Below are 13,668 nucleotides of genomic sequence, written 5' to 3'. Positions count from 1 at the left end.
CATAAACAAGGGAACAACATTTCTTCCCTTACTGTTCCTTATCTCCACCCACAACGATTCCACGTTTTGCTCTTTGGAGCCTATATCTTCTCTTACTACCGCCCTGATATTATCCTTAATCAGCAGAGCTACCCCACCCCCTTTTTCCTCCTGTCTATCCTTCCTAAACACCTGATACCCTGGACATTCAGCTCCCAGTCCCTGTCACCCTGCAACCACGTTTCCGTAATGGCCGCTAGATCATATCCATTTGTGCTGATCTGCGCCACCAGCTCATTCACTTTATTCTGAATGCTTCGTGCATTCAGGTGAAGTGTCTTTATCCCAGCCTTTATCTGGACCCTATTTGAAGGAACGCTACCAACCTTTCTCATGCCCCCTACTCCCTTTATTATTGGGACATCCTCAACATTTTCCCGTGCCCGTACCCTCTCTTTTACTTTAGACATTGTAATTTCTCCCACCCCTGCACCCTCCCCGCCCTAGTTAGTTTAAAGCCCTATCTACAGTCCTCGTTATATGATTCACCAGGACCCTGGTCCCAGCACGGTTCAGACAAAGACCATCCCATCTGAACAGGTCCCACCTGCCCCAATACTGGTGCCAATGCCCCATAAATTCAAACCCATTCCTCCCACACCAATTATCTCTTTAATCCTATTTACCCTAGGCCCATCTGCACGCAGTTCAGGTAGTAATCCAGAGATAACCACCTTGTCAGTTCTGCTTTTTAATTTCATTCCCAGCTTTTCATATTCCTTCTGCAGATCCTTAGTTCCCATTTTGCCCATATCGTTGGCACCCACATGTACCACAACAACCGGATTCTCACCCTCCCACTCCAGGTTCCTCTGCAGCCCAGATGAGACAGCCTGGACCCAAGCACTAGGCAGACAACAGACCCTTCTGTATTCTTATCCCTGTCACAAAGGACAGTGTCTATACCTCTAACTACACTATCTCCAATTACCACGACATTCCTCTTTACTTCTTCCTCTTTGTCCTGTGTCTGCACCACTGTACCGTGGGCAGTTTGCTCATCAACCTTACAGCCCTCGTTCTTGTCCACACTGGGAGCAAGAACCTCAAACCTGTTGTGCAGGTTGAGAGGCTGAGGCCTTTGGGTCCCCCCTCCTTCCTCCCCTCCCTCTCCTCCTTCCTCTCACCCTTCCTCCCCACACCCCCCCTCCTTCCTCCCCTCAGCAGCCCCCTCCTGTTCCCGACCCTTAGAGTTAGCCAGTCTAGGGGGTGTGGATCTCTCTTGCACCCCATTATCCAGGTTACACTCCCTCTCCCTGATGAGCCTCAGTGTCTGAAGCTCTGAGTTCAGCTCATCTACTTTGAGCTGGAGCTCCTCCAGCAACCAGCACTTACTGCAGACATGATCACTGGGAAGAACCTTGGGGTCCACCAGCTTCCACATCATACAGAAACAGCACATCACATGTCCCTCCATCACAGTCTCTTAGTAATTACTGAACACAGTTAAGAATTTAAACTTACCCTGCCCTTTTCTCCAAAGCCCTTTGATCCAAAGTCCTTACAGCTCACTCTGCTTCCCTCTCACTCCGCTGCCTGCTGTCTACAGCAAGCCTCCTTTTAAACTTTGCGCGGTAAAAAAAATCCCTTCCCACAAAGCCCCGCGGCCCACTTCCTGTCTAACTTTCTAAAGCATAAAAACCGTTACAAAGCCCGCAAAAATCTTTACAAAGGTAATCACTTACCTTTACTCTGTGTGACCTTCACTCCGCTCGTTCCAGCGAACAATCACACTGCAACTTCTGACATCCCTCCAGACCATCCACAACACCACCAACCTTCATGTCGTCAGCAAACTTACTAACCCATCCCTCCACTTCCTCATCCAGGTCATTTTATGAAAATGACACACAGCAAGGGTCCTAGAACAGATCCCTGGGGCACTCCACTGGTGACCGACCTCCATGCAGAAAAAGACCCATCCACAACCACTCTCTGCCTTCTGCAGGCAAGCCAGTTCTGGTTCCACAAGGCCAAAGCCCCTTGGATTCCATGCCCTCGCACTTTTTCGAGAAGTCTTGCACGGGGGACCTTATCAAACGCCTTGCTGAAGTCCATATAAACCACATCCACCACTCTTCCTTCATCAACGTGTTCAGTCACATTTTCAAAGAACTCAGCCAGGCTCGCGTTACGGCAAATAGGGTCCAGAAGAAGGCTGGGATGAAAGCGCTTTATCTGAATGCACGAAGCATTCGGAATAAAGTGGATGAGCTGGTGGCGCAGATCGACACAAATGGATACGATCTGGTGGCCATTACAGAGACGTGGCTGCAAGGTGACAGGGACTGGGAGATGAATGTACAGGGCTATCAAGTGTTTAGGAAGGATAGGCAGGAGGAAAGAGGGGGTGGCGTAGCTCTGCTGATTAAGGACAGCATCAAGGTGGTAGCAAGGGATGATATCGGAGCCAAAGAGCAGAAAGTGGAATCGTTGTGGGTGGAGATTAGGAACAGCAAAGGGAGGAAGACGCTGGTGGGTGTCGTCTATAGGCCCCCGAATAATGATCTGGAGGTGGGGCGGGCTGTTAACGCGCAAATAAGTGCGGCGTGCAGGAATGGGACGGCAGTAGTTATGGGGGATTTCAATCTGCATATTGATTGGTCGACCCATGTTGGACGAGGTGGGCTCGAGGAGGAGTTCTTGGAATGCTGCCGGGATAGTTTCCTGGAACAGTGTGTGTTGGAGCCGACGAGGGAGCGAGCTATCTTGGATCTGGTGCTATGTAATGAGGCGGGTAGAATTAGGGACCTTGAGGTGAAGGATCCTCTTGGAGAGAGTGATCATTGTATGGTGGAGTTTCTGTTGCAGATGGAGGAGGAGAAAGTGGGTTCCCGGACACGTGTCCTTTGTTTGAATAGAGGGGAGTATGGTAGGATGAGAGAAGAATTGGCGAATGTGGACTGGGGGAGCGCGTTGGAAGGTAGGTCTGCTGAGGAGCAGTGGAGGATCTTTAAGGAGATCTTTCTTGGTGCTCAGCAGAAATTTATTCCGATGGTTAAAAAGGACAGTAGGAAGAGAGGTAATAAGCCGTGGATAACGAAGGAGGTGAAGGAAAGTGTTAAATTAAAAGCGGAGGAATTTAGAGTAGCTAAGAGCAGTGGGCGAGAAGAGGATTGGGAAAGGTTTAAATGTCAACAAAGATTGACAAAAAAGTTGATAAAGGAGGGTAGAAGAAGCTATGAAGCTGGGCTAGCACTTAATATAAAAAAGGATAGCAAGAGTTTTTATAAATATATAAAAAGGAAGAGGCTGGCTAGGGTGAACGTTGGTCCCTTAGCGGATGAGAAAGGGGACCTAGTGGTAGGGGATGGGGATATGGCTAAGGTCTTGAATAACTTTTTTGTTTCTGTCTTCACGGAGGAGGACGTGAATAATTTGCCGGGTGTTAGCGATGGAAAGGTGGTAGGACTGGAGGGTCTTAATGACATTACTGTTACTAGAGAGGTGGTGCGCGACAGACTGGAGGGGCTGATTGTGGACAAGTCCCCAGGACCGGATGGAATGCATCCGAGGGTTCTGAAAGAAATGGCGGAGGTGATAGTGGATGCCTTGGTGGTTATTTTCCAGACGTCGCTGGATTCCGGGGAAGTGCCGGAGGATTGGAAAACGGCTAATGTTACGCCGTTGTTTAAGAAGGGTGCCAGGCAAAAGGCGGGGAATTACAGGCCGGTTAGTTTAACGTCTGTGGTAGGTAAAATGTTAGAATCCGTCATTAAGGAGGAAATTGCGAGGCATCTTGAAGGGAATTGCTTGATAGGGCAGACGCAACACGGTTTCATTAAAGGGAAGTCGTGTCTGACCAATTTACTGGAGTTCTATGAGGATGTGTCTAGGGCGGTGGATAGAGGAGAGCCGGTGGATGTGGTCTTTCTGGATTTTCAGAAGGCGTTTGATAAGGTACCTCACAAGAGGTTACTGCAGAAGGTCAGAGGACATGGAGTTGGGGGTAGGGTGTTAGCGTGGATAGAGGATTGGTTGTCAAATAGGAGGCAGAGAGTGGGGGTCAATGGGTGCTATTCGGATTGGCGGTTGGTGACTAGTGGGGTGCCCCAGGGGTCGGTGCTGGGGCCTCAGCTATTTACCATTTATATAGATGATCTGGAGGAGGGAACCGAGTGTAGGGTGTCGAAATTTGCTGATGACACCAAGATTGGGGGAAAGGCAAATTGTGCGGAGGGTGTGGAGAGTCTGCAGAAGGATCTAGATAGGCTGGGCGAATGGGCCAGGAAATGGCAAATGGAATTTAATGTTGGCAAGTGTGAGGTGGTCCACTTTGGTAGGAAGAATGGTAGGAAGGACTATTACTTACGTGGCGAAAAACTGCAGCAGGCGACGGTGCAGAGGGACCTCGGGGTCCTTGTGCATGAGTCGCAAAAACCCAGCCTGCAGGTGCAGCAGGTGGTCAGGAAGGCGAATGGGATGCTGGCCTTCATAGCGAGGGGGATTGAATATAAAAGTAGGGAGGTCTTGCTGCAGCTGTATAGGGCATTGGTGAGGCCGCAGCTGGAGTACTGTGTGCAGTTTTGGGCGCCGCACCTGCGCAAGGATATTTTGGCCTTGGAGGGAGTGCAGAGGAGGTTTACTAGGCTGATACCGGAGTTGAGGGGGTTGAGCTATGAGGAGAGGCTGAATAAACTAGGCTTGTACTCGTTAGAGTTTAGAAGAATGAGGGGAGATCTCATTGAGACGTATAAGATGATGAATGGGATGGATAGGATAGAGGTGGAAAGACTCTTCCCGCTCAAAAAAGACAGTAGGACTAGGGGGCACAGCCTCAAGATAAAGGGGGGGCAGTTCAGAACGGAGTTGAGGAGGAACTTCTTCACTCAAAGGGTGGTGAATCTCTGGAATTCTCTGCCCGTTGAAGTGGTGGAGGCTGCCTCGCTAAATATTTTTAAGAAGCGGGTTGATGGGTTTTTGATAAGAGAGGGGATTAAGGGTTATGGGGAGAGGGCGGGAAAGTGGAACTGAGCCACGACAGATCAGCCATGATCTTATTGAATGGCGGGGCAGGCTCGAAGGGCCAGATGGCCTACTCCTGCTCCTATTTCTTATGTTCTTATGTTCTTATGTAAGGCACGACCTGCCCTTGACAAAGCCATGCTGACTATTTCTGATCATACTAAACTTCTCTAAATGCTCATAAATCCTGTCCATCAGTATCCTCTCCATCAACTTACCAACCACTGAGGTCAGACTCACCGGTCGGTAATTTCCCAGGCTATCCCTGTTCCCTTTCTTGAAAATAGGAACCACTTCCGCAATCCTCTAATCCTCCGGAACCTTTCCCGTCTCCATCAGCGATGCAAAGGTCATCGCCAGGGGCTCTGCAATCTCTTCCCTCACCCCCTACAGTAGCCTGGGGTACATCCCATCCAGTCCCAGCGACTTATCTATCTTGATGCTATTTAAAATTTCCAACACATCCTCTTTCTTAATATCCATACTTCTTAATATCACATACTCAATCTTTTCAGTCCTCCGCAAACCTGCAGTATGACCCCCCAGGGGGGAAATGATTTTCTCCCTTGAATACCGAGGCAAAGTACTCATTAAGCACCTCTGCCATTTCTTCTGGTTCCACACAGACTCTTCCCCCTTCACCTTTTATAGGTCCAATCCCTTCACTTCTCATCCTTTTACTCTTCACATATTTGTAGAATGCCTTGGGGTTCTCCTTAATCTTACCCGCCAAGGGGTAGATCCCTATCTGCACCTCAACTTCCCTGTCATTCATGGGCAGCCTATAGAAAATGCCCAGCAAAGTTACCGACCCTTTGCTGTTCCGAACTTCCACCCACAGAGACTCTGTAGACAGTCCCTCCACGGCATCCACCTTCTCTACAGCTGTGACACTGTCCCTGATCAACAGTGCCACTCCACCACCTCTTTTGCTCCCAACCCTGTCCTTCCTGAAACATCTGAATCCCAGCACCTGAAGTACCCAGTCCTGTCCCTGAGACATCCAAGTCTCTGTAATGGCCACCACATCACTCTTCCTGGGAGCTAACCTCCTCGCTCTCAGTCACCTCACCTCTATTCCCTCCCCCCAACCTTTCTAGTTTAAAGTCCCCCCAGTAGCCCTAGCCAATCTTCCCGCCAAGATATTGGTCCCACTGGGATTCAAGTGCCACCCGTCTTCACTGTACAGGTCACACCTGCCCCTAAAGAGGTCCCAATGATCCAGGAACCGGAATCCCTGCCCCCTGCTCCAGTCCCTCAGCCACACATTCACCCTCCACCTCATTCCATTCCTGCTCTCACTCTTCCGCGGCACAGGCAGCAATCCTGAGATTACTACCTTCACGTTCCTCTTTCTCAGCTGCCTACCCAGTTCCCTATAATCCCTTTTCATGACTGCTTCCCACTTCCTGCCTATGTCAGCAGTACCTATATGAACCACAACCTGCGGTTCCTAACCCTCCCCTTTCAGGATGTTTGGGACGCGTCCAGAGACATCCCGGATCCCAGCTCCAGGGAGACAAACCACCGTCTGCGACTCCCGTCTGCGTCCGCAAAAACGCCTGTCTGATCCCCTCACTATGGAGTCCCCCATTAACACAGCCTTGCTGCTCTCTTTCTTACTTTTTTGAAGTACTGGGTCAGGCTCAGCTCCAGAGACCCGGCCATCGCTTCCTCCCCCAGGTGAGCTGTCCCCCCCAGCAGTACTCAGACCGAAGTACTTATTTTGAAGGGGGACATCCACCGGCATGCTCTCCATCACCTGAGCTTTCCCCTTCCTAACAGTTACCCACTTGCCTTCCTCCCGTTGCCCCGGTGTAACCACCTGCCAGTAGCTCCTGTCAATCACCTCCTCATTCTCTCTAATGAGACGAAGGTCCTCGAGCTGCAGGTCCAGTTCCTTAACCTGGTCCCGTAGGGACCAGCACACACCCAGCACAGATATGGATGTCTGGGAGAGCAGGAGCCTCCAGGACCTCCCACATCCAACACTGGGAACAGCAGACTGGCCTCACACTCAGAATTGCCCTTTTAAGAAATACAGGGAAAAAAAAGCAATTAAGACTTTTAAATTTATCTTGCCTCCGCCTGTTTTCGCCTAAGCCTGGTGAGGCAAAGCCCTTACAGCTCACACTCTGCTCCCTGCTCACTCTGCTGCCCTCTCCCAACGCTGCCCGCTGTCTACTGCAGCCCTCCTTTTATACTTCGCGCATTAAAAAACCCTTCCCAGCACACCCTGTGGCCCACTTCTGGTTAAAGTTTAAGGCTTGTTTTAACAGTTAGAAAGCCCGCAAAAAACTTTAAAAAGTCAGTCGCTCACCTTCTCTCTCTGGATCCTCTCTGCTCGCTCCACAAACGATGAATGTTTGTGACATTCTGATCTTGAAAACAACATTGTATACATTGCATGAGATTGTCCTTCATATCATCATTGCAAATCTGCTTTGTCCAATCTATGCAACAGTTAAAGTTCTCCGCGATTACTCTGTTACCCTCCTTGACTACACCCCCCTATTTCCTGATTTACACTGTAAAGTAAGGGGTAAAAAATCACTAACAATGGGATTGATTATATATTAATTGAGCATTTCATTGTATTCAGGTGGTGGGTGTTAACTCGAGATTTGCCAGTGCTCATTAGGCGGAGAGAAAGTTGTGAATTCCTGTCCTGAAGTAAGTGATGGATTTTGGAAACTCCTTTGCAAGGGGTTAGAAGGGGAAGTATTTACACAAAGGTATTGGAAGGGGAGAATTTGCCTGCAGGAAATTTGAAACCAAACATCACACCAAGAAACAACAGCATCTCTTAGCAGAACCTGGATATTATCGAGCTCTGAGTGCAAGCAATAAGATCCAATTACCATCAAATAATCCAACTGCCAGCGTAAGATATCTGACCTTCTTGAACTGCTGCAGAATCCCACAGTGTTGTTAGAAAGGGAGGATTTTCAGTAAGAAATACAAATTAAACATCACACCAGGAATTGCCAATACATTATCACCTGAACAGCATTGAACATGAGTTTGAAATGATTTTTTGGTTGCCGGATTGCTTAGCTGTGTATGACACACATTGCTTCCACAGGTCAACATACAAGTAGCCTAGTGTTGTAGCTTCACCAGGTTGGCACCTCATTTTTAGCTCAGCCTGGTGCTGCTCCTGGTATGCTTTCTTGTACTCCCTACTGAACCAGGGTGTACGGGGTCTCAGGGAGGGGTAGTATCACTGGTGGGGGAACACATTGTGTCCTTTCAGGGCGATTTGTCCATCCTTTGTCCCCACCTGGCACTCAGCTCTCACCTGTGGCTCCCTGTAGCTGTTTGTATGCGACAGCAGCCACACCCCGGGCAACGGCTTCAACAAGCCGGCTAAACCAGGTGAGGGTAGCCGACAGGTCTCAACCCTCAGTGAGATAGGGAGATGTCTATCCCAGCATGTGAAGACAGACTCCGGCGGATTGAGCGGACAAGACCAATGGAAGGTCCAATGGCCAAGAAGGCGGTCTCTGCAAGCGTCGTGGAACACGAAGAGCAGGACAAGACACAGAAGGCGTCCTGGTCATCCACTGCTCCTAGTCCCATCGCCAGCTGTCTTGACTCTTGTCTTGCCACTGGATTCAGATGGGAATTGGGAAGAGAGACTGAGGCTGATGTTGCGCAACTCTAACCCAAATCATGCGCTAGTTTTGACACCATCATCATCACCATCATCCTGTTCAACCCTTGAAGTCCTGTGGCGATGGGTGAGCGATGAAGCAGCAGGTGTGGATACACTGGGAGCTGTAGTCACGGACCTGCACACAGGCGGCTCAGGTCTTATGGTCATTTTCCGCTGACTGAAGCAGCAGTGAAACTCGGCGTCCACCTGGGCGACTGAGCAGTCCTCTTCAGGAACACACTGCTCACCTCCGTAGAATGAGGAAGGGGCTAGAAAAGGTGCCCTAAACATTGCCTACACCCTGGCCAGTTTACCGCGGCTGGCGGGGATCCCATCTTGCTGTTGAACAAACAAAATAAAACACAAGGTGACACCGCTCACCATTGGCACTTGGAACATGTGCACGCTTTGGGACAACCCTACAGTAGACAGACCAGAGAGAAGAACAGCCTCAGTTGCCAGAGAGCTTGCAAGATACAACATTGACATTGCAGCCCTGAGCGAAACTTGTCTTGCCAACGTAGGTCAGTTGACTGAAACTGGAGGTGGATACGAAGGGGGTTGGTCAGCAGTCAGTGTTTAATGGGGTTGAGTGGGGTAAGGAGTTTGCAGAACCTGTCCAACAGGAAGTGTATGGTATCAAGTGAATAGTGACAGGAAAAATTTCTTTTGGGTCATCTCAAATAACAAAACATGGCAATGGTGTGTAACAATTATTATAACCAGCAGAAAAAAATTCAGTCAAGTGAATAAAAATAAAATGCAATTTTGGGCACGTGGCATGTGGGTTTATTGTCAGAGTATTCAGTATAACAATAGATTCTTCATCCCACAGTCAAACCCTGGTTTATTGGAAGTTTACGGCGCAGTACAATGTGGGCGGATAAGAAGCCTCTTTCCAATTGGGTGGAGTGGACGGATAAAGTTATTTATAATTTGATGTGATGTTCTGATTTCTCCTCAGCAGAGGGAACCTAGCGGGCGGGCTTTGGTTGCTGGGTAGTGAGCACAGGGTCAGTCAGTCCTGGGAGTCCCAGTACATAGATGCCATATGGGGTAAGGTTTGTGGGTACCCCATCCTTTTTGTCAGGGTCCCCTGGGATGGGGTTTTGTTCCTGAGGCCCTATCAATTGGAGTGGGAACCGGGGATGCATGTGCTGGTCCCAGGGTAGCGAGGTGGGAGTCGATAAACTGGGAGATAAGTTATGGACCGTGATTTGGTTCCTGTGCTATGGGGTGAGGGTTGGGGTCCCCTTGTGGCTCAGAGATTCCTTCCAGGGTGATGTAGTTTTGGTGGAATTTTGCTGGGAGCCGAATGCCTTCATTTGGTTCACATGGCACCACCCACGGCTCTCCCATCACCTTCTTTACCAAGGGGCTGGCCTTATCTACCACTGGATAGGGTCCGCCATATCTGGGGGACAAGAATGTAACTCACAAGCTTTCGAGGTTTCCCTCTTCGTCAGGTGAATGGAGAGTTCTGGCCTCAGACAGAGCATATAAAGCACAGACAGTTTACAGATTACTGATTAGAATGCGAATCTTTACACCTAACCTGCTATTCAAGTCTTAAAGTGGCCGACAATGTGAGTGGAAGGAGCACTGATCACAGGTTAAAGAGATGTGTATTGTCTCCAGACAGGACAGTGAGTGAGGTTTTACAAACCCAGGCAGGTCATGGGGGTTACAGATAGTGCAACATGAACCCAAGGTCCCTGTTGAGGCCGTCCTCATGTGTGTGGAACTTGGCAATCAGTCTCTGCTCAGCGACTCTGCGCTGTCGTGTGTCGTGAAGGCCGCCTTGGAGAATGCTTACCCGAAGGTCAGAGGCTGAATGTCTGTGACCGTGATTCTAATCAGTAATCTGTAAACTGTCTGTGCTTTATATACTCTGTCTGAGGCCAGAACTCTCCATTCACCTGACGAAGGGGCTAACCCTGAAAGCTAGTGAGTTTACTATCAAATAAATCGGTTGGACTTTAATCTGGTGTTGTCAGACTTCTTACTGTATTTACCCCAGTCCAACACCAGCATCTCCACATCAGGACAAGAATGTACCAGGCCGAAAGACTGAGCATTGCTCAACCTCATATTCGATGGATTTTACCATCAAAATAGGCCTTCCTTTGCTGCTTCCTTTTGCCTGTTTTAATGGCTGCAGCCTGTATGTTTCCCAGGATGGCCGGCACGGCATTCTCATGGATGAGGGGCCCGGACAGATCCAGCCCGAATAAAGGTTCAATTCCTCGCGTAGGTTGCGAGGACGGGGGGGTGGGGGGGGGTACATGGGGGTGAGTCCGGTGGAACTGGATACAGAATTGCTCACTATCATTAATATGAAGGGCAGGACTTTGTTCCAGGAGTGATTGTTCTGCTGATGGATGGTATCTTTGAGGGTACGGGTCATCCTCACTACTACACTGCGAGATTGGAAGTGGTAAGCAATGTGGAATCATTGATTTATTCCAAACAATTCCACTACCCTTTGCATTACCAGGCAGCGAGTGAGTGCCCTGATCTGAGTCAGTGCTGCGGGGAAGGCCCCACCTAGTGAATGTGTGCTGCACTAGGGTGTCAGCGGTGACCTTGGCTGTGTTAGTGTGAGTTGGAAAGGCATCCACCCATTTACTAAAAGAGTCTACGATGACCAGGATGTATTTGTAACCTCCCGCTCCGGGCAGTAGGGACCGATATAGTCAATCTGGAGATTTGTCCAGGGATCGTCCACAGGCGAGTGGGCTCAGTTCCCCTTTGTGGGTATACTTATCAGGATTGTTCTGTGCACAGATTATCGACGAAATGCTGCACATCCTATTCTGGGTTTAGCCACCAGCGCAATCCTTTGATTCGCTCACTCTGGTTCCTGCTCCTTGATGGCCCTGGACATGGTGGTTTTGGAAAATGATTTGGTTACGGTCCCTGGTTGGGACCACGTATAGACTGTCCTTAAGGACAAAGGCCATCCCGTAGCAATATTGCATCTCACCATTTTTCAAAGGAGGCGGGGTTTACCCCTTCCTGAATTAGTTTCAGGTTCTGGTCACTGCCCTGGGCTTGTTTTAGGTCTTCGCCTTGGTCTGGTTAACAATTCACTCTGTAACTATTGGCTGCCAAAATTCCTCCTCTCGGGCACCCTGTTTGGCTAATTTGTCCATCTTTATGTTCCCAACTGGGGAAGTGCGGACAGTGGGCCTTTAGATCATAGAATCCTACACTGTAGAAAGAGGCCATTTGGCCCATCGGGTCTGCACCAAACACAATCCCACCCAGGCCTTACCCCCCCATATCCCTGCATATTATACCCACTAATCCCTCTAACCTACACATCCCTGGACACTAAGGGGCAATTTCTTAGCATGGCCAATTAACCTAACTTGCACATGTTTGGACTGTGGGAGGAAACCGGAGCACCCGGAGGAAACCCACACAGACATGAGGACAATGTGCAAACTGCACACAGACAGTGACCCGAGCTGGGAATTGAACCCAGGACCCTGGAGCTGTGAAGCAGCAGTGCTGACCCACTGTGCTACCGTGCTCCTGGTCTTGGGCAGCCTGGAAAATAAATCTTAACAATGGGGCTGATGAGAGAGGTTTCTCATTTGCTGATATAATTCCCCTGGTTTCCCATAGGGGCATGAATTCTGTTAAACTGTTGCAGACGTAGACACTGTTGGAGTGTGTGTCTGTGGGTGTGAGGAACAGGTCAGGGTGGCTGACTACGTACAGTATCCCTGCCAGTCCTGCAGCCTGTGCACTCTGTGTGTTGGAAGTTTTAAGGCTTCTTCCTCAGGGATTGTCTTCTTGGTCTTCCACGTATGTCCCACATCCTGTTCTCCTCTTTCCCTCTTCCACCATGGATGATCCATCTACAAAAATGTTTAAATTGTCCTGACCTTGCGTTTGGCTGATTCCGCTGGCTCCTTCCCCTTATTTTTTCCCAGCAAAAGTAGTCTGTTGGGGTTCTTTATGACTTGTTGGACTTTAACCTAGTGTTGAGAGACTTCTTACTGGGTCCTTTATTGCCACAACCTGGCATTCATGGGGCACCCCCCCACCCCCTGTGGGTTAGGTTGTCTGCTTGGAATGTGGGGACCTGGGTGTGTTTGATTGCAATATCTCGACCCTGTAATGAGTGTCCACCGTGCAATATGGCTTTGACGAACCGTCCCATCTTTAATTCGACTGTTCAGCAGTAGTTGTATGGGGGTGTGTTCAGTAAATATAGTGAGAAGGTTCAAGCCAACTATGTAGTTAAAGCGATGCACTGCCCAGAAAACTGATAATAGGTGGGTTTCACCGAAAAACTTTGTTCCACCGGAGTTAGTATACGGGAAGCATAAGTGATTGGGCTGAGCTCGGCAGCGAGTGTGCTGTCAGTGGCCACTATAGAACATAGAACATAGAACACTACAGCACAAACAGGCCCTTCAACCCATGAGTTGCGCCGATCACATCAACACCTACCAATCCATAGACCTATCTATAACCCCCAATCCCATTAAATCCCATATACTCATCCAGAAGTCTTTTAAAAGACCCCAGTGAGTTCGCCTCCACCACCACTGACGGCAGCCGATTCCATTCACTCACCACCCTCTGAGTGAAAAACTTACCCCTAACATCACCTCTGTACTTGCTTCCCTGCACGTTAAATCTGTGTCCCCTCGTAGCGACCATTTCAACCCGGGGAAATAGCCCCTGAGAATCCACCCTATCTATTCCTCTCAACATTTTATAAACCTCTATCAGGTCGCCTCTCAACCTTCGTCTCTCCAGGGAGAAGAGTCCCAGCTCCCTCAACCTATCTTCATAAGGCATGCCTCCCAATCCAGGCAACATCCTTGTAAATCTCCTCTGTACCCTTTCAATAGCTTCTACGTCCTTCCTATAGTGAGGCAACCAGAACTGCGCACAGTACTCCAAGTGAGGCCTGACAAGGGTCTTATAAAGTTGCAGCGTTACCTCCCGACTCCTAAACTCAATCCCTCGATTAATGAAGGCCA

This window comes from Carcharhinus amblyrhynchos, chromosome 24 (assembly GCF_965287045.1).
Source record: "Carcharhinus amblyrhynchos chromosome 24, sCarAmb.v2.hapA, whole genome shotgun sequence".
NCBI lineage: Eukaryota > Metazoa > Chordata > Chondrichthyes > Carcharhiniformes > Carcharhinidae > Carcharhinus > Carcharhinus amblyrhynchos.
Note: the sequence above shows the minus strand (reverse complement) of the source record.